Source organism: Triticum dicoccoides, chromosome 3B, assembly GCF_002162155.2.
Source record: "Triticum dicoccoides isolate Atlit2015 ecotype Zavitan chromosome 3B, WEW_v2.0, whole genome shotgun sequence".
Classification (NCBI taxonomy): domain Eukaryota; kingdom Viridiplantae; phylum Streptophyta; class Magnoliopsida; order Poales; family Poaceae; genus Triticum; species Triticum dicoccoides.
In genome coordinates this window covers 363,554,672-363,576,493 of record NC_041385.1, presented here as the reverse complement: position 1 = coordinate 363,576,493, position 21,822 = coordinate 363,554,672, and the positions used below count along the sequence as shown (strand labels likewise).

The 21,822-nt window shown below is 47.1% G+C and overlaps 2 long non-coding RNA genes across 2 annotated transcripts; both read right to left on the bottom strand.

The window, feature by feature from the left end:
* Window positions 1-784: 784 nt before the first annotated feature.
* On the bottom strand, window positions 785-2,036 carry LOC119281282. The gene is made up of 2 exons (XR_005138354.1): window positions 1,645-2,036; window positions 785-1,539 (listed from the first exon to the last, which is right to left on the bottom strand). It is a non-coding gene; the product is annotated as an uncharacterized LOC119281282 (long non-coding RNA).
* Window positions 2,037-4,210: 2,174 nt separating this feature from the next.
* On the bottom strand, window positions 4,211-5,529 carry LOC119281281. Its single transcript, XR_005138353.1, has 3 exons — window positions 4,666-5,529; window positions 4,399-4,452; window positions 4,211-4,290 (listed from the first exon to the last, which is right to left on the bottom strand). It is a non-coding gene; the product is annotated as an uncharacterized LOC119281281 (long non-coding RNA).
* Between the last annotated feature and the right edge of the window lie 16,293 nt (window positions 5,530-21,822).

Here is a 21,822-nt window from a genome sequence, read left to right as displayed (position 1 = left end):
CAAGGCCCCTAACGGGAAGAACTCAAGACCTGCTCTTGGAAAAGAAACGATTACCCTTTGTATCGTCCCTTGTTGGATTCGGATCTTGTATCACCTTGTGTCTCGATGATCTAGCGCATGTGTGACTTTATTCTTGTTGGTTGAGTGTTTTCTCGTGTTTCCCTCTCGTTTCCCTCCTAGTGTTCTTCGTGTTCGTGGTAGGAATCCCTCCAAACGTGAAAGATCGGCCTCTAGGGTTCTACCCTACATCATTATGCTTCCATTGCCTGTATGTTCTATATGTTGGGTCATGAGACCCATGTTTGCAATATCTGGCTCCTCAGAGCCTAATGAATAAGGGATAATTGATTTTATACCCCTAGTTGGGTCACCCTCGGCAGGTTTACCCCTAGTTTTCAAAAACCCTCGATTTTGCCCAAGCACGCTTGCTCCTCTTATGGTTTTGGCCTTCCATCACATTTCCATCCAGTTAGTGCCGTTTGACCGTGTTTTGACCGTCTATCGACTTTTCATTGGACATTTTTGCCCCTGTTTCCTTGCTCTCTCACTATACACTTCCAAGTGGGACCTATCACTAGAAAACATCCCTCTATCCTCTCTCTCTTCTGACTATCATGTGGGACCCAGAATGGACCAAATATCTCTAATGGACACTGCCATGTTGTAAACATAATATCAATTTTGCATTACTTTTTAAGCAAAAAATTAACACCACATAAACTAATTAAAACACCATTAATTAACACAAGTCAGTACACTTTTTTGCGAGGAAAGTCAGTACTCGTACTTAACGTCAGTCTCATCTCGAATATATTTAATGATCAGTCCACAGTTGCCAGCTATACAAGCTAATTACATTGTGTCAAGTCTTAACAAACGTCAAGCCAACAATTTAAAGGACACCCTCTGTAGGATGAGGATGTGCTCGCCGGAGCAAATGAATCGGCGTCGGAGCTCGCTAGGCGCTTGGCCACCGCCGCTGCAGCGTCGAAGGAAGCCCGGGGAAGGCGCGTGCCACCCTCCTCCACCATCTCTCGCCGCCATGGGTCCCCAGCAGCCACCTAAATTGGCCACCGACGAGATTTGTGGCCCCATCACTAACCGGATCCCCGCTGGCCTTCCTCGGGGCGCTATGGATCTGGGCCAGCGGGAGGCGTCGATGGAGGCTAGCCAACGTTGGCATGGAGGAGGGTCAACGGGGACGCAACCATTGCATATCTCTAGCCGGAGCTCATGAAAGCCTCGAGAAGAAAGGAGGATGAGCTTGCGCAACAGCTTGATGCAGGGGATGGCGCTGGAAGTAGAGGACGTCAGGGGTCTCTGATGCGGCGACAACGGGCGGATCCCGGCGAGGACATGTTGGATCTGGAGCTTGATGCAGGGGATGGTGTTGGTAGTAGCAGACATTGGGGATCTCCGGCGGGGCGACGGCGGGCGGATCCCCTCAAGGACAGGTTGGATCTAGAGGCCAGAGTGCATGACCAGTGACGGCAACCCAGGTGGATGCAGTGGCATTCCGATGGTGGTGAAGAACGGCGACTGTTGTCGGTTCCTCGTGGCAAAGAAAAGAGAAAGAGGTGAGTTTAGAGAGAGAGAGAGAGCAGGGGAGAAAACAAGGAGACTGGTCCGAGGGGAGGAGCTCACCAGACCTACGTGCTTACTCCGACGAGGTTGGCCACCGACGAGCTCGGTTGGATTGAACCGCACGCGGGCGCTGGTGTGGATGGTTGCCCTGTGGCCTTGCTCTAAAGCATGGCGGCGGAGAACTAAGGGTGGTGCACGGGGGTTAAGATTTGAGAGAGGGAATGGGATCTGGGGCTAGGGTTTGACCAACGGGAGAGAAGGAAGAGAGGATATGAGATGGTTTTTTCGATGATGGTCCCACTTGGAAGTGTTTGCTGAGAGAGTAAGAAAGGAGGGGCAAAATGGTCCATCGAAAAGTCCATAGACGGTCAACACACAGTCAAACGGCACTAACTGGACGAAAACGTGACGGGAGGGCAAATTCATAAGAGGAGCAAACAGGCTTGGGCAAAATCGAGGGTTTTTGGAAACTAAGGGCAAACCTGCCGAGTGGGACACAACTAGGGGCATGAAATTAATTATCCCAATGAATAAATACTTTGAGTAATAGAGTTTTGTTGTGATGCCATGTTGTATTTGCACATATCGAGCATATTGTGTATATGTTATTGAAATGCTTGTTATGTGTGGGATCTGACAACCTAGTTGTTTATTCTTAGTAGTCTCTTCTGGCACCCCTGCTCAGAGAAAATGGAATGCCGCGTATTCCAGCCAAGAGATCGAGATGAAGTCTTCTGGAATACGGCACTGCTTAGCATAGAGCAAACCAGCTTTCTATTACAACCGGAATATGAATACAAGGTCTCCGATATTACAATGAATAACACCGACACGGCGACACTACGCCAACTACAGTTGCTCTATTGAAGCAGCATAACAACTCGAGGCAGCGGAACCTCTACTGGCAGGAGAAGAACAACCAATGATGATGGACTCCAATCCGCAGGGACTCTGGCTGGAACGTTTATCCTAGCTCGCGAACAACAAAACCACACCAAACAAGCTAGCAATCAAGGCCCGACCTGCAATCTAGCATGACACGCCAGGTCAGTACATTGAATGTACTTGCAAGCTCACAGCAACCAAGAGTAATCAAGACAAACAACAGCGTAGCAATTACAGGTTAACATGATACTATCAGATCAATCATAGCATGAACAAGATGAACATGATACCGCTAGAACAATATGAGCATGGCATGAACATATGAGCATAATAATTCTAGCGTGCAACATGATGACATTATCATGCACCAACTTACTCTGCTCGGGTTACCTCGTAACCATCACATGCATAACTTACCGACCTCAGACATCTCACGATCATCTTAGGATCCAATCAAGCTTGGTATAAACAATACCGTAGTAATCAATACATGACCACGAGAAGCTTGACCTTTACCCGTGATTCTCGCATAACACCACAAATATCCGACAACTCGGTATCCTCGATACCACGGTGATCCTCTCACGATCACATAAAGATCAACCAACTTGTCTCATCATTGAACCAGGGTTGTTATTAAGCACATCATTATTATTATTACTGTTGACCCATAGTGTGACCAACTACGAACTGGGCCCTTATCCACGGGCGCGGCTATCGATAGATTTAACACACACTATGCAGATGTTAGCACACTATACCCACACCATGGAACCCAATGCCTCGCACTCCCATTCGGGTGGACCAACGGTGTTCCGACAAAACTGCTCTATTGCCCATGACACTCTCCCGGCCACTCCGACCAACTCCCCTCTAGGCTAAGTCATGGGTGACCCCATGCCTACCAAAGGCATGAACGGCCACCATCGTGGCAATACATAAATGGTCCCAAACGGGGACATGGTACCATAACAACAAGAACGGGCACACAAGGCTTATGTCTGCCTACCTGATCAGGGTAGCGTGTGCCCATAACCTTCCCTCGTTGGAGGCCCCGGCGAGAGGCATGACAATAGATCCAGCTAAGACCTTCCCATAAAAGGAAAATGTGGTTGCACTGGTTAGCTCGATATGGTGGTGCCATGACTCAGCCAACGGTTGTTCAAGTTCAATTAAATCTGGTTAAACTTGAAGGCAATAAGCTGAGTCATTTGAAAATAACAAGATGCAATTACGATGCATGAGCATGATATAAACATAAGCATGGAGTTGCAACGAATCATCGAGCATAACCACAAGGAATCATATATCCAAATGAGCATGGCATACTGAGGAGCATAACACTACACTGGAGCATCTACTACTCAGAACATAACATGACCACTAGCATCATGAATAAATACCATGCCAGAACATAGCAAGAACAATACCAAGTAAGCACTTAACCCACTAATAACAAAGAAACAAACATCTCAACGATACTCAGTAACGGACAATAGTCATGCACCGAAGAACATGACCAATCCAACATGTACTACTAGCAAGTATGAACATATGAAAGTAATACTAGCAAGTAGAACATGATAACCAGGTGCGTATGAACATAACATGAAAATAAACACAAATCCATCGCATAATCGAAACAACGGTAGCAGTAGCAGAAAAACAGACAGTTATTAAAGATTCAAGTGGAAAACCAATGCTACTGCATGGCTATCATGCCAATGGTGGTTTTGGCTTGCCTGGGGGTGACGGAGACTCGGGAAGAAGTGTGGTGAAGCCGCGGAAACGAAACACCGGACGATTCTCTCTTGGAAGGGGCTGATTAGAGGCAAGAGCAAAAAGGTCATTTTCACTATGGGACCACCTAGTGAAAATTTTACCAACAGAAAGAGCTCGACGAGACGAAGACGTGAGCGTTGGTTTCACCTCGATCAGAGTTACGGTTGAAAAGTTGTGAGGTGTTGAAGCTCAGGGACCTATCTGTTAATATTTTCATCACCAACAAGTCCCCGGGGCAGAAAACAGAAAGCGCATAAGGTGAAGTACATTTTCAGAAGGGAGGAAACGCATTTTGGGCCGCAGTAGAACCAGAGTACGTTTTCAGAGAAGTGAAAGCGTATTTTGGCCTGAAGCCTCCTGGAATACGCTTTCCCAAAGAAGAAAACACATTTGACCAGAAAAAAATTCACTTACGTGACGTGGTGGTGGCGGGGCCAGGCTTGTGCGGCTGACAGGGGGAGCCACCTTATCCATCTCCTCCCCATGTCTTCTTCTTCCTCCCTCCTCCTCCCCGTCAAGAACAGGGGCGGGCGGGACAGAGGCGCGGCCAGTGACCACCCGGCCGGCTCCGGCCATCTCCGGTGAAGGCGAAAGCATGAATGGGTGTGCCGGCGAGCACCACGTCCAGGGGAGGTCTTCGTCTAGGCTGGGGATAGCAGGAAGTGGGGATGCATGGCGCGGCTGAGGACGGCGGCTTCGACCAATGGAGAGGCTCCGGTAGGTGTTAGGGTCGGGCGAGAGTGGTGGCGAGGGCAGGATGGAGTGCAGACTCCGTTTAGAGGGGAAACGGGCGCCGAGGAGGCCTGGGGAGGAGGGGAGGGCGGCACCAGAGGAGGGTAGGGGCGGCGGCTCAGGTTAGTGGGGGCATAGCCTTGGAGGGTCTCCGGTGAGGGGGGCAAGGTGGTGGGGCGGCTCGTGGGGGTGTGGGAAGTGCGGTGGACGTGGAGGAGAGGCGAGGGGAGGCCTGAGGTGGCCGGACCCAAGCCAAGGCCGATGACCACCGTGGACGAACGGCGAGGAAACAATGAAGGAGAGGTACTCCGGTGAACAATGAGGCGAGGGAGAGAGTGCTGATGTGCGGGGAAGGTCGGACACTCCTTGTATAGGCGCGGGGACGTCTCTGGAGCATCACGGGCGAGTTCAACTAGCCAACGATGGAGGTGCAGGGGCAGTTCACGCCATGGGCATGGAAACAACGACGCAATTATTACGAACCACGACGAGGCAACGACACAGGGCGACGCAGGGCATCACGGGGCAGCTCCTAGACAAAGTTGGAGGTCGAGACAAGGAGGGAGCGGATGAGCACATTGGCCGGACCAATCCAGAGCTTGCAATCTGCATGATGCCAGCGTGATCACCACGTGTACTGGCGCAAGCGGCGCGCTTTGGCGTGGTCGACCATGTCCACTGGATTGAGTGAGCTACAGAGAGGGCCGTGAAGCAAAGCAACGGGCACAGGGAGGTGAGATACGTCCACAGCTTGCAAGAAACCAAGTGATCATCAATGTGTTTGTAAGTTTTTGTGGTTCACATGTATGGAGTTGGACTCAGATCTTTGGCACATCATGATCAAACACTAAGATGATGCTGATTATCAAAAATCAGCCTAATAGGAGAGGTTTAGATGAGGGTTGTGGTAGAAAGTGCCATAATGGCTAGATTTAGATATTTGGATGATGCACTCACGTACATGACTCGATTGAGTTGAAATTGAGCATGGCCCAATGATTTGAAGATATTAAGATGCTCAAAAAGTTTCAGGCCATTTGGATGAACAAAAATAGCACTTGCTTCACAAAGCATCCCTGTGGACAGAAACTTGGAAAAAATCCACAGGGCAAATGGAGTAATGGGTTGAGCCAAAACTTGGTGGAGGGAGTAGATATGGATAGGGGATTGTCTTGGAAAATTTTCATCTTAAATGAAGCAATATAAAATATAGTTGCTTCAAAAACTGAAAATCTGACCAGAAACTAAGATTTGGAGCTGTGCTCACATAGAAAGATTACATGAGCTCAAATCTGGTGGAGAGTGATGATTTGATCATATTAAGGATCTTGCATAATTTCAACTCATTTGGATATGCCTAGCTAGTACTTCCTTCACAATGTCTTCCCTTAGACAGGAACTCTGAAAAATTGCTCAGGAATATTTGCTAGAAAAATTGAGTTGAATTTTTACATGGTGCAATTATATGGATAGAAAAAGATGTCCCAGAAGTTTGGGGTCAAATGGGCAAAGATACATTGTCGGGTGGTTGGTGCGACATATGCCAAAGGATGGCTAATCATAGTGGGAGCTAGTAAGACGTCGCTAGTGCCTGGAAACGGGATAAGGTGTAAACATGCACGCCGACGCATCTTACCCAGGTTCGGGGCTCTCCTAGGATATATCACCCCTAATCCTGCTCTGCGGGGTCTCCGCATGATCACTAGATCGATAAGTAGCTACAAGCTTGCTCCTCGAGCTGTTTGGCTAGAGGAGGAAGAAGGGCAAGGCTAGTTGTACTCCTCTCTCTAAATGTGTGTGTAATCTCTAAGAGCTGAACCCTTTGCATGGGTGCCCTGGGGGGTTTATATAGGCCTACCCCCCAGGGGTACAATGGTAATCCGGTCGGGTGTACGCCCGGGCCGTCAGTGTCTATGGTCGCCGGCTTCTCAGCCAGCTGCTGGGGCCCGCCACCTGGTGGGTCCCGCCGGCTGCCGGGCTCTCGGCCGACAGGTAGGGCCCACTGCTTGTGGGTCCTGTTGGCGGCTCATCACTGTAGCCCTGCCCGTGATGACGAGGGCCTGGTCGAGGGCGTGGCTACAGTACCGCCGCCTGGTGGGCATTCATTGTGGCCACTCCTTGTCTTATCTTGTTAATGGCGCACAAACTTCTAGGGAAGGGGAGGGCCGGCTACTGGGAGCTGGCATCCCCCTATGCCGACTAGTCTGGGCATGCCGCCTTCCGGTATCTCACAAGCAAGTAGGCCCACCACCTGCGGGCCGTACCGACAGCCCATCGTGGGAGCATGGCTGCTCTTCCATGGATGATGTCATGGGTAGCGTGGCAACAGTGCCACGCCGGGCTAGGGATGGCCGCCCGGTACGCTGCATTATGGCCACGCCAGTTCCGGGATACGGGGGTGGCAGGCTGTACTGTAGCCATCCCCCATCTCGTATATGTTATGTGGGTGCAAACTTTGTGGGTGCGAGGACGGGCCGCCTGCTAGGAGTCGGTCGCTCTGGTGGCCGCCTGCTAATAGTCGGCCCGTGCCGAGGCCGCTCTTTGGGCCTTGGCGCCTTCTGGCTGCCGGCGCTCGGACCAGCCAGCCATAAGAAGGCGGACCATTGTCTTTGATGCTTGAGGGGCGCAGCCGGCCCCGATGTCTCGAAACGTCATGGGGAGCAGATAGGGCTACCTGTTGTCATTTACTCCAACAAGAGTCCCCTAAGCTGATGGGGCATCGTGGCTGAAAATGCGAGAGGCCTCTGGAGCTTCCTACTCTAAAGAGCCGACAGCTAGTAGTCGGCCGCGACCAGGCACGCCGTCTGGTGATTTCGAAATGCAAAGGCGGGAGCTAGGTGGCACGCTCGCCGGGCATCGAGCCGGCCACCCGCTGACCGCGCGCCACGCGGCGCTAGCCGGCTGTTCCAGTCAGCCAGCCCACGTGCGCGATGGGACGTCGCTGCAGGCGGGGCCCCGCCACTACCATTCCTCGGCATGCGCGCGGATCGGGTGTGCCCGAGGCGAACGATTGGTGTTCTAGGGCGTAATAAATGCATGCCATTATGGCATGATAAACGTGGGGTTGTGAGGTCGTGGGCGCAGTTAATCCCATGATCCCCACGCCCCGCCCCCTCGGCTCCTCCGCCCAGGGCTATAGGTAGGGGAGGAGGGGAGCGGCAAATGCACGCTCGCCCTCCGCCTCCTTTGTCATATTCTCCTTCCTCTCTCTGCTACTGTTGCAGTTCGTCGTCGCCGTCCCCAGGCACTTCGCAGCATCGTTGCTCCGCTGCAGGCTCGCATGCTCGCCGCCATGTCGCGCCATCGCTGCAGGCTCACGTACTTGCCGCTACACCATGCCTTCATCGACCTCCAAGTGCTCATGGCGCGCGAGCGGCCGAGCTCCGGGGCTTGGGATGGCTTTGACATCCACGAGGATCACCTCCCCTTCCTTTGCCAAACGCGGCAGCTACCTGGCAAGGGTTTCATAGAGGTACGCCTGCCACACAAGAGGGAGATCTCGCCGGCACCGGAGGAAGGCGAGTGCGTCATCTTCTGGTCGCACTGCCTTCGCTGCTTCAGCCTGCCGGCGAGCGGCTTCCTCCGCTCTTTTCTCCAGTTCTATTGACTCCAGCCGCACCACCTCACGCCGAACACGATGATGCTGTTGTCGGCCTTCATGACGCTCTGCGAAGGCTATCTCGGCATCCTTCCCAACCTCGAGCTCTGGGGAGAGTTCTTCTACACCAAGCTCGGCACCTACGCCAAGGGGAAGGCAGCTCAATGCGGCACCTTCGTCGCGGTGCGGCATCCAGGTGCCGGCAACTGCTTCTCGGCCATCAGCTTGACACAGTCAGTCAAGCTATGGCAAAAATCCTATTTTTGCGTCAAGAACATCCACCGGCAGCCGAGTTTGTCAGCCTGCCGGCTTATGTAGCCGCCCACCGTCTGAACCCCGCACCAACTAGGCGTTCCGCCCGAAGACGCTGTCGGCCGCCTCGTCCTCCGCCATCATGCGGCTCAAGGTGCTGACGGAGGTAGAAGGCCTCAAGGGGTCGGATCTGCTGACCACCTTCGTGGTGTGCCGGGTGCTCCTCATATGATCAGCCAGATGAGCGGGCACCGGGACCCGTGCCAGATGTGCACCAAGGAGATGTCGCGCGTGGAGGTGGCTCATTTGGTGAACTACATCTCGATTTACAAGCTCCCGGAGGAGAGTGGCAGTTCGGCAAGGAGCCATACTCCCGCGTGCACCCGCCACCTGTTGTGAGTCCTTAATTTTTTCTCTTTTCTCTTTAGTTGTCGGGTTCTTATTTGCCGCCTGATCGGTCGGCCATGAAGCAGATATTCACTAACCAGTCGGCATTTGATGCCTTGGAGTAGGGCCACGAATAGCTCCCCGACCGATCGGTGAGTGACGTGGACGACCCCGACTTGGGGGCGGCCGCCCTAGAAGAAGACAACTCCATGGGTGGTGGTGGCGGAGCGGGCGACTCCGGAGGTGGAGGTGGCCTCGACGACTGGACGAATGATGATGAGGAGGAGAACGCGCCACGCCACCAGCCGGCCACCGAGCAGGCGAGCGCGAGCTCATCAGCCGCGCCGACTGCCCCAAGCGGCACATTAAAGCGCCGAGTTGCACCGTTGATGTACGGCAGCCGGCCAAAAAAGTCCAAGAGCTCGGCGGCGGCGACCAAGCGGGAGGAGGCCGCCGCGAAGGTGAACCGCCTTCGGAAAGCCGTGAAGCAGCCCCAGATGGTGTCTGTGTAAGTATTTGATTCCTTCTTGCGTCCCTTCTTCTTTTTTCCTTGCAGCTTCATTTTGAGTTTCTTTTTTACTTTGCTTGACCATGGCCCCGCTCTCTCTTGAGAGGTCTAGCGCCGCCTCCGTGGTCGGGCCGGCGGAGGGCTCCACCAACACCCGCCACATGGACCTGCGTACCGAGCTCCAGGCGGTGACAGAGAGGAACGCGCCGGAGGCGCACGAGGAGCGGGAGGAGGTAGAGCGGCAGACGGTGGTGGCAGCCAAGACGGCACAGGAGGAGGCGGACACGACCGCAAAAGCCCAGGCCGACACCGGGACCAAGGCCCAGGCCGACGTCGCGCCAAGGTGCAAGCGGAAGAGGCCGTACGTGGCCCGGCTCCGCAACTCGTCATCCCTCTTCGCGCCGTGCACCCGCGCCTGAGATCTCGGCACCGCCTGGAGGAGCCGGCTGCGACCATCCAGTCATGGAGAGGGAAGGGGGCGATGACATCACCCTGGAGGCGGAGAAGCCTCCGCCGGTGCCGACCGTCGAGGACCAAAGTGGCCAGCCTGATGCACCACCGGTGCCGCCGGCTGGTGCCGTGCTGGCAGCGGGGGCGACCATCGCAGACCGCTCTTTGGCACGTCGGCGTGCGGCGAAGGCGGCTTCGGCGCCACGGCCGCAGGAGGCCGGGGCAGCGAGCTCGTCGGCCCTCGAGGTGAAGGCCACCAGCATTGGCTCGCCGGAGTGGACGCCTGGGGGCGGAACGGCCGTTCTGAATGTAGCTGCACAGGACGTCTGGGCCCGGCTCCAGGCTCAGGCCGCCGCTCTCCAGCATTACACGCAGGAGTTCCTGGTGTCGCGAGCGGTCATCCGGGTATGCTTCTCATTTGTGATTCTTGTACTCTTCCGTGGGGGCGCGTCAGCACACCCACTGGGTGTAGTCCCCGAGCTCCAAGCCGGCTGCTAAGCAGGAGGCCTGGAACTTTCAAGTAGGCCCAAGTGTTGACTTCCTTTCTTTTCTGTTGTCTTTGTTGCAGGATTATCACAATCTCCGTGTGGCTGCCTTCAACTCCCAGGTCCGGGAGCTGGCCCAGCGGACTGCTGACTTGTTCGAGAGCTGGAGTAAGCACTCCGCCTTCTCTCTCGCGTGGGGGCGCATCAGCGCACGACTGCTAAGCAATTGGGTCGGATCTCTCTGGCAACTTCTTGTTTCCTTTCTTGCTTATTGACCATCTTTGTTCGCTGTTTTTGAAGACGCCAATGCCGCCTTGCAGCAATAGCTGGGCGAGGCCCAAACCGCGCCGCGTGCCAAGGAGGAGGAGTGCAGCAAGGTGGCCCAGGAGCGCGACCGCCTGGTCAAGAAGCTGGTTGACTAGGCAGAGCTTCACAAGGCAGCCCTTCAGACGGCGAAGGACAACGAGGCCACTCTCCAAGCCGAGTTCGAGACTCGGTGCTCGAACTGGGATGATGCAGAGAGGGCGCTGAATGACAGCTATGCCCGGATAGAGGACATGGTCGATGGTGAGTTGCCTTCTTCTTTCCTTCATCTACCGATTGTTATATGATCCGGCTTCCGACTTCATATTCCTTTTTTCATCTTGCGCAGAGTACTTCCCTGGCTACACCGTTGCCGCCAACCAAGCCATCGAAGGTCGCCGCGCAGAGCGAAGGCAGGCTAGTGCGGACATCGCCTCGAACGCCCGTCAGTCACTCGACGAGCAGCTTCTTGCCATCCAGGCTCATCTCCAGCCGACTCATCGGATGCTTCGCTGGCTGCAGCGTGTCGGAGCCCAGGTGATCTCCGCCGTCTGGGCAGGCGTCCAAGCTCCGCGCACCCCAAGTCAGACTGCCGACTAGCTGGACGTGGCTGTTGGCCGCTTTGAGGCGTGGAAGGGCTCCTCAGCCCGGGCAGGCGCACGGCGGGCCTTGGGGTTTGTCAGGGCATGGTACCCTGAGCTATATCTAGCCCGGTTGGCCATGTTCCGACAGGAGGCCAACGAAGAGCTGGTGGCGGTGAGGGGTTCTCTCATCCATCGTGCCACGGCGATCGACGAGTACACTGACACCAGCTTCTTCCCCCTTCCTCGTGGGCCCCCTAAAGCTCCACCAACCTCAACTCCTACTCCATATATTCACGTTCGGGGAGAAAAAAATCAGAGAGAAGGATTCATCGCGTTTTACGATAAGGAGCCGCTGCCAAGCCCTATTCTCTCTCGGGAGGGCTCATCAGGAGTCCGCTAGGGGCTCTGGAGAGGGGAATTCGTCGTTGTCGTCATCATCAACCATCCTCCATCACCAATTTCATGATGCTCACCGCCGTGCATGAGTAATTCCATCGTAGGCTTGCTGGACGGTGATGGGTTGGATGAGATTTACCACGTAATCGAGTTAGTTTTGTTAGGGTTTGATCCCTAGTGTCCACTATGTTCTGAGATTGATGTTGCTATGACTTTGCTATGCTTAATGCTTGTCACTAGGGCCCAAGTGCCATGATTTGAGATCTGAACCTATTATCTTTTCATAAATATATGTGAGTTCTTGATCCTATCTTGCAAGTCTCTAGTCACCTATTATGTGTTATGACCCGTTAACCCTGAAGTGACAATAATCGGGATACTTACCGGTGATGACCGTAGTTTGAGGAGTTCATGTATTCACTATGTGTTAATGCTTTAGTCTGGTACTCTATTAAAAGGAGGCCTTAATATCCCTTAGTTTCCAATAGGACCCTGCTGCCACGGGAGGGTAGGACAAAAGATGTCATGCAAGTTCTTTTCCATAAGCATGTATGACAATATTCAGAATACATGCCTACACTACATTGATGAACTGGAGCTAGTTCTGTGTCACCCTATGTTATAACTATTGCATGAGGAATCGCATCCGACTTAATTATCCATCACCGATCCAATGCCTACGAGCTTTTCACATATTGATCTTTGCTTAGTTACTTTACCGTTGCCACTATTACAATTACTACAAAACTGCTATTGTTAATTTTGCTATCATTACCGTTACTTCCATACTACTTTGCTACTAAATACTTTGTTGTAGATATTAAGTTATCCAGGTGTGGTTGAATCGACAACTCAACTGCTAATACTTGAGAATATTCTTTGGCTCCCATTGTGTTGAATCAATAAATTTGGGTTGAATACTCTACCCTCGAAAATTGTTGCGATCCCCTATACTTGTGGGTTATCAAGACTATTTTCTGGCGCCGTTGCGGGGGAGCATAGCTCTATTCTTTGAGTCACTTGGGATTTATATCTTCTGGTCACTATGAGGAACTTGAAAGACGAAAGAACTAAGATTCTTCCCTCAACTACGAGGGGAGGTAAAGAACTGCCATCTAGCTCTGCACTTGATTCTCCTTCTGTTTTGAATAAACTTGCGACACCTAAACCTGCTTCTGCTATTAATTCTGATATGTCGCATGTTATTGATGATGCCACTTCTGCTATGCATGATACATATGATGAAACTACTTCTATGCTTGATACTACTATGCCAATAGGTGAATTTCTTGATGAACAACTTGCTAGGGCTAGAGAGAATGAAATAATTGAAACTGATAATATTGATGAAAGTGATGAGGAAGATTCTCTCCCTAAATATGAATTGCGTGTTGTGCCTGAGGGTTATGTTATGGATGAAGAAACTGCTAGAGATTTTCTTGCTTGCAATGATAGATCTGATCTTAAGAAGTTATTAATTAAGCTGAAACAAAAGTCTCTTAATGCTAGAATGAAATATGACCCTATTTTTGCTACTTCACCTATCTGTGTTACTGATAAGGATTATGATTTCTCTGTCGATCCTGAGATAATTACTTTGGTTGAATCTGATCCTTTTTATGGCTATGAATCTGAAACTGTTGTGGCACATCTTACTAAGTTAAATGATATAGCCACCCTATTCACTAATGATGAGAAAACTCGCTACTATTATATCCTTAAGATATTTCCGTTCTCATTAAAGTATGATGCTAAAACATGGTTTAACTCTCTTGATCCAGGTTGTGTGCGTAGTCCCCAGGATATGATTTATTACTTCTCTGCTAAATATTTCCCTGCTCATAAGAAATAAGCTGCCTTAAGGGAAATATATAATTTTGTGCAAATTGAAGAAGAGAGTCTCCCACAAGCTTGGGGGAGGTTTCTCCGATTACTTAATGCTTTGCCTGATCATCCTCTAAAGAAAAATGAAATACTTGATATCTTTTATAATGGACTAACCGATGCTTCCAGAGACCACCTGGATAGTTGTGCTGGTTGTGTTTTTAGGGAAAGAGAAGTCGATCAAGCTGAATTGCTATTGAATAATATGTTGACTAATGAAAATAATTGGACAATTCCTGAACCAACTCCTAAGCCAACTCCGAAGAAAAGAGGTGTTCTATTCCTCAGTCCTGAAGATATGCAAGAGTTAAAGAAATCTATGATAGAAAAAGGTATTAAAGCTGAAGATGTTAAGAATTTACCTCCTGTTGAAGAAATACATGGACTTAATTTACCACCTATTGAAGAAACACATGGTCTTGATAACCCGACACATGTAGTAATGGTAAATTCTCTCTATATATATGATAAAGTTGAAATCCCATCTACTAAGTTTGATAGCCAATGCTTGGATGAATTTGATGACTTTATGGCTAAACAAGAAAACTTCAATGCTTATGTTGGTAGACAATTGAAAAGTAATGGTTATATGATTGGACACTTGAGTGATTATATGTCTAGAGTTAAGAATGATCTTAAACTCATAGCAAACATGCTTCTATGGTTACCACCCAAGTAGAATAAGTGCTTAAGGCTCAGAATGATTTGCTCAGTGAATTAAATAATAATAAACATGACTTTGCTGTTAGAGTAGCAACTATAACAGGTAAAATGACTCAGGAACCTTTGTATCTTTAGGGCCACCCTAAGAGAATTGAGCAAGATTCTCAGAGAAATAATGTAGATGCACATAGTACTTCTAAAAAGAAGAAGAAAAATGATAGGACTTTGCATGCTTCTAGTGAACCTGTTGTTGACACACCCGAGAATCCCAATGATATTTCTATTTCTGATGTTGAGACACAATCTGGTGATGAACATGAACCTAGTGATAATGTTAATGTTAATTTAATGTTGATGCTCAACTGAGCAATAATAATGATGTAGAGATTGAACCTGCTGTTGATCTTAATAACCCACATCAAAGAATCAACGTTATGATAAGAGAGACTTCATTGCTAGGAAGCACGGTAAGGAAAGAGAACCATGGGTTCAGAAACCCATGCCTTTTCCTTCTAAACCATCCAAGAAAAAGGATGATGAGGATTTTGAACGCTTTGTTGAAATGATTAGACCTATCTTTTTGCGTATGCGTTTGACTGATATGCTTAAAGTGAATCCTTATGCTAAGTACATGAAAGATATTATTACAAATAAAAGAAAGATACCGGAAGCTGAAATTTCCACCATGCTTTCTAATTATACTTTTAAGGGTGTAATACCTAAGAAACTAGGAGATCATGGAGTACCAACTATACCATGCTCCATTAAAAGAAACTATGTTAAAACTACTTTATGTGATCTTGGAACCGGTGTTAGTGTTATGCCTCTCTCTTTATATCGTAGACTTGAATTGAATAAGTTGACACCTACTGAAATATCTTTGCAAATGGCTGATAAATCAACCACTATACCTATCAATATTTTTGAGGATGTGCCAGTTGTAGTTGCAAACGTTACTATCTTAACGGACTTTGTTATTCTTGATATGCTCGAGGACGACAATATGTCGATTATCATTGGCAGACCCTTTTTGAATACTGCAGGGGCTGTTATTGATTGCAACAAAGGCAATGTCACTTTTCATGTTAATGGTAATGATCATACGATACACTTTCCAAGGAAACAACCTCAAGTTCACAATATCAATTCTATTGGAAAAATTCCATCCATTATAATTGGTGGTTTTGAATTTCCTCTGCCTACCGTCAAGAAGAGATATGATATTCTTATTATTGGGGATGTACATATCCCCGTTGTGGTAACCTAGTGTTATTCGAATGTTCTCCAGTATCATGCGATTCGGAATGAGTTTGTTAACAAGACTTGATCAACCTTGTTAGTGGATTCCTTTTGATGAGTATGAGATGGATGAAGTTAGAAGGCACAACCTTCTGTACCATCCTTTTACTTTCTGTTATTTAGATTAAATAAAGCAAAAATAGTATTTTCTATTTGTTTTCTGAATTATCCATGCAATAAAAAATACCCCGAAAATAAAAGTTCTCCAAATGCCCTGAAAATGAAATATGATTTTTTCTAGAATATTTGAGAATATCTGGCACTAAGAACACAGCAGAGGGGGCAAGCACCTGGACACGAGGGTCCAGGGCGCGCCCACCCCCCTAGGCGCGCAAGCACTTGTGGGAGTAGTTGCTATCAGTTTTGTTGAGTTTGATTCACTTTTATTTGGAGTTACTAAAAATTTCAGAAATTTTCAGAAAATGATGAAGAGATTTTTGAGGGGCTCTCTAGCCAAAGCTTGAGCGATAAACAAAGTAAGGAGAATAAAAAGCCCAAGTATAATCTCCCTCGCGTCGTGGAAGTTTGGCCGTGTGAATGGCCTTGTGATGAGTTCTTGAGAGCAGCCGAGATTCATGATGATTTTTATTCTTTGGCTGATGATGCAGGCCTCACCGACTTCCTCCACGACTAGCTCGAACAGTATCTCTTACTCACTAATACTTTCGTGCAAAAATTTTACTTTCATTCTAAGGAATCACCACCTTCAGTGGAGTTTCATTTATATGATGAGGCTAGGGAGATATCACTATGTGATTTTTGTGAGGTTTGCAACATACACTTCGAGGGCAGCCTAGAGGAACCACATTGTAGAGATGTGGATGGATTTATTGACATGATTACTATAGGGGAAGCGAGGAAGGTTTCCGATGCAAGAATTACTACCGTACACTTTCCTGTTCTACGTTACTTTGTAATATTTGCTAGTAGATGTTTAATTGATCGCGGGAACTGTGGAAACCTTAGTGTTCCTGATATTGTTATCTTGTGCCATGCTTTATTTCGTGATAACACTGTTAGTTTAGGCGCTATTGTTGCTAAACAATTAAGTCTGAACCGTACAAAGGGCCCCATCTTTGGAGGTATCTATGCTTCACGCCTTGCTAAACATTTCAGGATACCTATTAGGCATTATGAGAAAGTAGAAAATCTGCTACCCCCTACCTTTTTAGATTATAAGAGTATGGTAGCACATGAGTTTATTGTTAAAAATGATGAGAAGATGCTTAAGTATAATTTGAGATTTCATAAAACTCACAGTGAGACTATTATCTTGCCTGCACCCTCTTTGTTAGACTTATCTGAAGGCACATACCTCATATTGCTGGAGGCCATTCACGCGTACCGGGGCCAGACATCAGCTCCAGAGCCTGAGCCAGAACCCCCACTTGACCCTTATCGACCACCCTTTTATCAGTGGGATCCGGAGGAGATCGCTAGCTAGTGGCAGTCAGATGACACTCCTCAGTACACCGAAGAGAGTAGTTATGATCCATGGGCATAGACCAACTTAGGCCAAAAGCCTAAGCTTGGGGGAGTACGTATTTCTCATCGACATTACATTCATGTTCACACACTCATTCTAGTTGTCGGTGCTCATACTTTTTTATTATAATATCCATGCTAGTTCATTTTCTTTTCTTGCTTTCTTCTTGTGTGTTTGACAAACCTTAAGAAAAACCAAAAAAAATTAGTTGTAGCTTTTAGCTAGTTTACTTTCCATGCATGTAGTAGTAGTAACTAAAAGAAAACCCAAAAAGATTTTCTCGTTCTTCTTTTGCTCGTTGGGAGCTTTCCCGTGTAGATAGTTTTATTTATTTTCTTGGGGGTCGAAAGGAGAAGACCATGATGAAAATGTTTAGTGGCTCTTATATGCATTATTGTTGATTTAACCAACAACCCATATTACCTTGTCTTCTCCTTTGAACTGAGTGCTTGCAGATTCCAGCTTAGTCCAATGCACGTGCACTATTATTATTATCCACACCGTTCGGTTGTGCGAGTGAAAGGCAATAATGACGATATATGATGGACTGATTGAGATGAGAGAAGCTAGTATGAACTCGACCTATCTTCTTTTTGTGAATATGGTTTGTTCATCGTTCCTGATTCAGCCTATTATGAATAAACATGTTTGCAATGACAATTAGAGATTATATTTGCTTACGCCATGCTTAATTTGCTAGGAGTTTACTAGCACATATGCCCGTGCGTTGCAACGGGAGATTTTTTTTGTGACAAGCATCGGAAGAGACAATTAATGTGTCCATCAAAACGGTCTCCATACAATAGTGGGGCGATAGAGCGGAGAGCTGCGGTGTTCTTGCGGGTCATGTTTGGCCCGCGAGATCTTTATAGTAATGGGGTTGGTGGGAGTGGCGGCCACTATCCAATTCGTGCATTTTTTCCTTCAGATCTGCCTCCTTGTCGAGGTTGTGGTGACCTCCTGATATTTTGTAAAACATGTGAGAATTGTTTTCTCAAAAAAGGTTAATTTCTAGAATAAGGAAAACAAAACTTGAAATAGAAAGATTTTCTTAAATTCACAAACACTTTTTGAAAACATGACCATTTTTAAGGCGGAGAAACGAACATTTTCCGAATTTGTGAACAATTTTTTAAAATGGGAACTTGTTTGGAACATTCAAATCAATTTTCAAAAATGTCTTTTTAATCACGAACATTATTTTCAATTTATGAACATTTCGATAAAATGAATATTTTTCGAATTTCTATTATTTTTGAAATGAAGTTTATTTTATCTATAAAAAACTACATATTTTTTTCTGAAAATGCGAACATTTTTTTAATTTCAAACAAATTTAGAACGAATTTTTTTTCAATTTCCAAATGTTTTTGAAAGTGGGAACAAATTTTGAAATTCTAAGATTAAACAAAAAATAGTACAAAAACGAAATTTTGTAAAATTTATTAAATTAATTATGGGAAAATGAAAAAATAAATTGGAAGGGAAAAATAAAAATAGAAAAAGAACGCAGAAAAAATAGTAATGGGCCGGCCCGGCGGCCGATGGGAAGCTCCAACTATATGCCGCGCTGAGTGACAAATAAGTTTTCCCAGCTGCGTGCGCAGGATATTTATGGGTGGTTTTTCTGGGCCTTAGTGCGTGCGGCCCACGTACGAAATTCCGGACAAAACTTTTTATTTTTTAGCAGATGGACCACGAAAATTTAGTACCACCTCGAATATAAGAAAAATATTTTCGATGGTGAACGGATGAAAAAATTGGAGAAACGCACCATGCTTTATTAGTAGGTATAGATAATGGTTTACCTTGCGTGCCAACATGCTGTTAAAATGGTTGTGATGTGGTATAATAGGGTGGTATCCTCCTTTGGATGATTTGAGTGACTTGACTTGGCACATGTTCACGCATGTAGTTGAAACAAAATCAACATAGCCTTCACGATATTTATGTTCATGGTGGATTATATCCTACTCATGCTTGCACTTAGTGTTGATTAAGTTTAATGCATGTTCATGACTGTTGTCGCTCTCTAAGTTGGTCACTTCCCAGTCTCTTTCTAGCCTTCACTTGTACTAAGCGGGAATACTGCTTGTGCATCCAAAATCCATAAACTCCAAAGTTGTTCCAAATGAGTCCACCATACCTTCCTATATGTTGTATCTACCTGCCGTTCCAAGTAAATTTGTATGTGCCAAACTCTAAACCTTCAAATGAAATTCTGTTTTGTATGCTCGAACAGCTCATGTATCAACTAGGGTTGTCTGTATCTTCCATGTTAGGCGGGTTATTCTCAAGAGGAGTGGACTCTGCTCCTCACTCACGAGAAAATGGCTGGTCACCGGGATGCCCAGTCCCATGCTCAAATCAAATCAAAATAATTGTAAACAAAACTCCCCCAGGATTGTTGTTAGTTGGAGGCACCCGTTGTTTCGGGCAAGCCATGGATTGATGCTTGTTGGTGGAAGGGGAGTATAAACTTTACCATTCTGTTTGGGAACCGCCTATAATGTGTGTAGCATGGAAGATATCGAGATCTCTCAGTTGTTATGTTGACAATGAAAGTATGCCTCCCAAAATATTATTTATCTCTATTTCAAAATCGAGCTCTGGCACCTCTACAAATCCCTGCTTACCTCTACGAAGGGCCTATCTATTTACTTTTATGTTGAGTCATCACCCTCTTATTAAAAAGCACCTGCTGGAGAGCACTGCTGTCATTTGCATGCATTACTATTAATTTATATTGGGTATGACTGGATCTCTTTTACCATGAATTACAATGTTTAGTCAGTCCTTGATCTTTAAAGGTGCTCTGCATTTATGTTTTGCGGTATCAAAAAGGGCTAGCGAGATACCATCTTGTTATATCATATTATGATTGTTTTGAGAAAGTGTTGTCATCCGAGATTTATTATTATCGCTCGCTAGCTAATTATGCCATTGATATGAGTAAACATGAGACCTAAGTGTCATTGTGAATATGGTTAGTTCATAATCTTTGCTAAAAACTTGAATGCTGGCTTTACATATTTACAAAAACAAGAGCAAACATAGTTTGTAAAAGTTTTTCTTTATCACTTTCAGTATATCAATAGAATTGCTTGAGGACAAGCAAAGGTTTAAGCTTTGGGGAGTTGATACGTCTCCGTCGTATCTACTTTTCCAAACGCGTTTGCGCTTGTTTTGGACTCTAACTTGCATGATTTGAATGGAACTAACCGGGACTAACGCTGTTTTCAGCAAAACTAACATTGTGTTATTTTTGTGCAGAAATAAAAGTTCTCGGAATGACCTGAAAATCCATGGAGCAACCTTTTGGAATTAATAAAAAATATGGGTGAAAGAATCAACGTCAGGGGGCCCACACCCTATCCACGAGGGTGCCCCCCATAGGGTGCGCCCCCTGCCTCGTGGGCCCCCTGAAGCTCCACCGACCTCAATTCCATCTCCATATATTCACGTTCAGGAAAAAAAATCAGAGAGAAGGATTCATCGCGTTTTACGATATGGAGCCGCCGCCAAGCCCTAATCTCTCTCGGGATTGCGGATCGGGAGTCCGTTCGGGGCTCCGGAGAGGGGAATTCATCTCCGTCGTCATCATCAACCATCCTCCATCACCAATTCATGATGCTCACCGCCATGCGTGAGTAATTCCATTGTAGGCTTGCTGTACGGTGATGGGTTGGATGAGATTTACCATGTAATCGAGTTAGTTTTGTTAGGGTTTGATTCCTAGTATCCACTTTGTACTAAGATTGATGTTGCTATGACTTTGCTATGCTTAATGCTTGTCACTAGGGCCCGAGTGCCATGATTCCAGATCTAGACCTATTATGTTTTCATAAATATATGTGAGTTCTTGATCCTATCTTGCAAGTCTATAGTCACCTATTATGTGTTATGATCCGTTAACCCTGAAGTGACAATAATCGGGATACTTACCGGTGATGACCGTAGTTTGAGGAGTTCATGTATTCAGTATGTGTTAATGCTTTGGTCCGGTACTCTATTAAAAGGAGGCCTTGATATCCCTTAGTTTCCAATAGGACCCCGCTGCCACAGGAGGGTAGGACATAAGATGTCATACAAGTTCTTTTCCATAAGCATGTATGACTATATTCGGAATACATGCCTACATTACATTGATGAACTGGAGCTATTTATGTGTCATGCTATGTTATAACTATTACACGAGGAATCGCATCCGACATAATTATCCATCACCAATCCAATGCCTATGAGCTTTTCACATATTGCTCTTTGCTTAGTTACTTTACCGTTGCCACTGTTACAATTACTACAAAACTGCTACTGTTACTTTTGCTACCGTTACCGTTACTTCCATACTAGTTTGCTACTAAATACTTTGCTGCAGATATTAAGTTATCCATGTGTGGTTGAATTGACAACTCAACTGCTAATACTTGAAAATATTCTTTGGCTCCCCTTGTGTCGAATCAATAAATTTGGGTTGAATACTCTACCCTCGAAAACTGTTGCGATCCCCTATACTTGTGGGTTATCATGCTTGCGTCGAATTC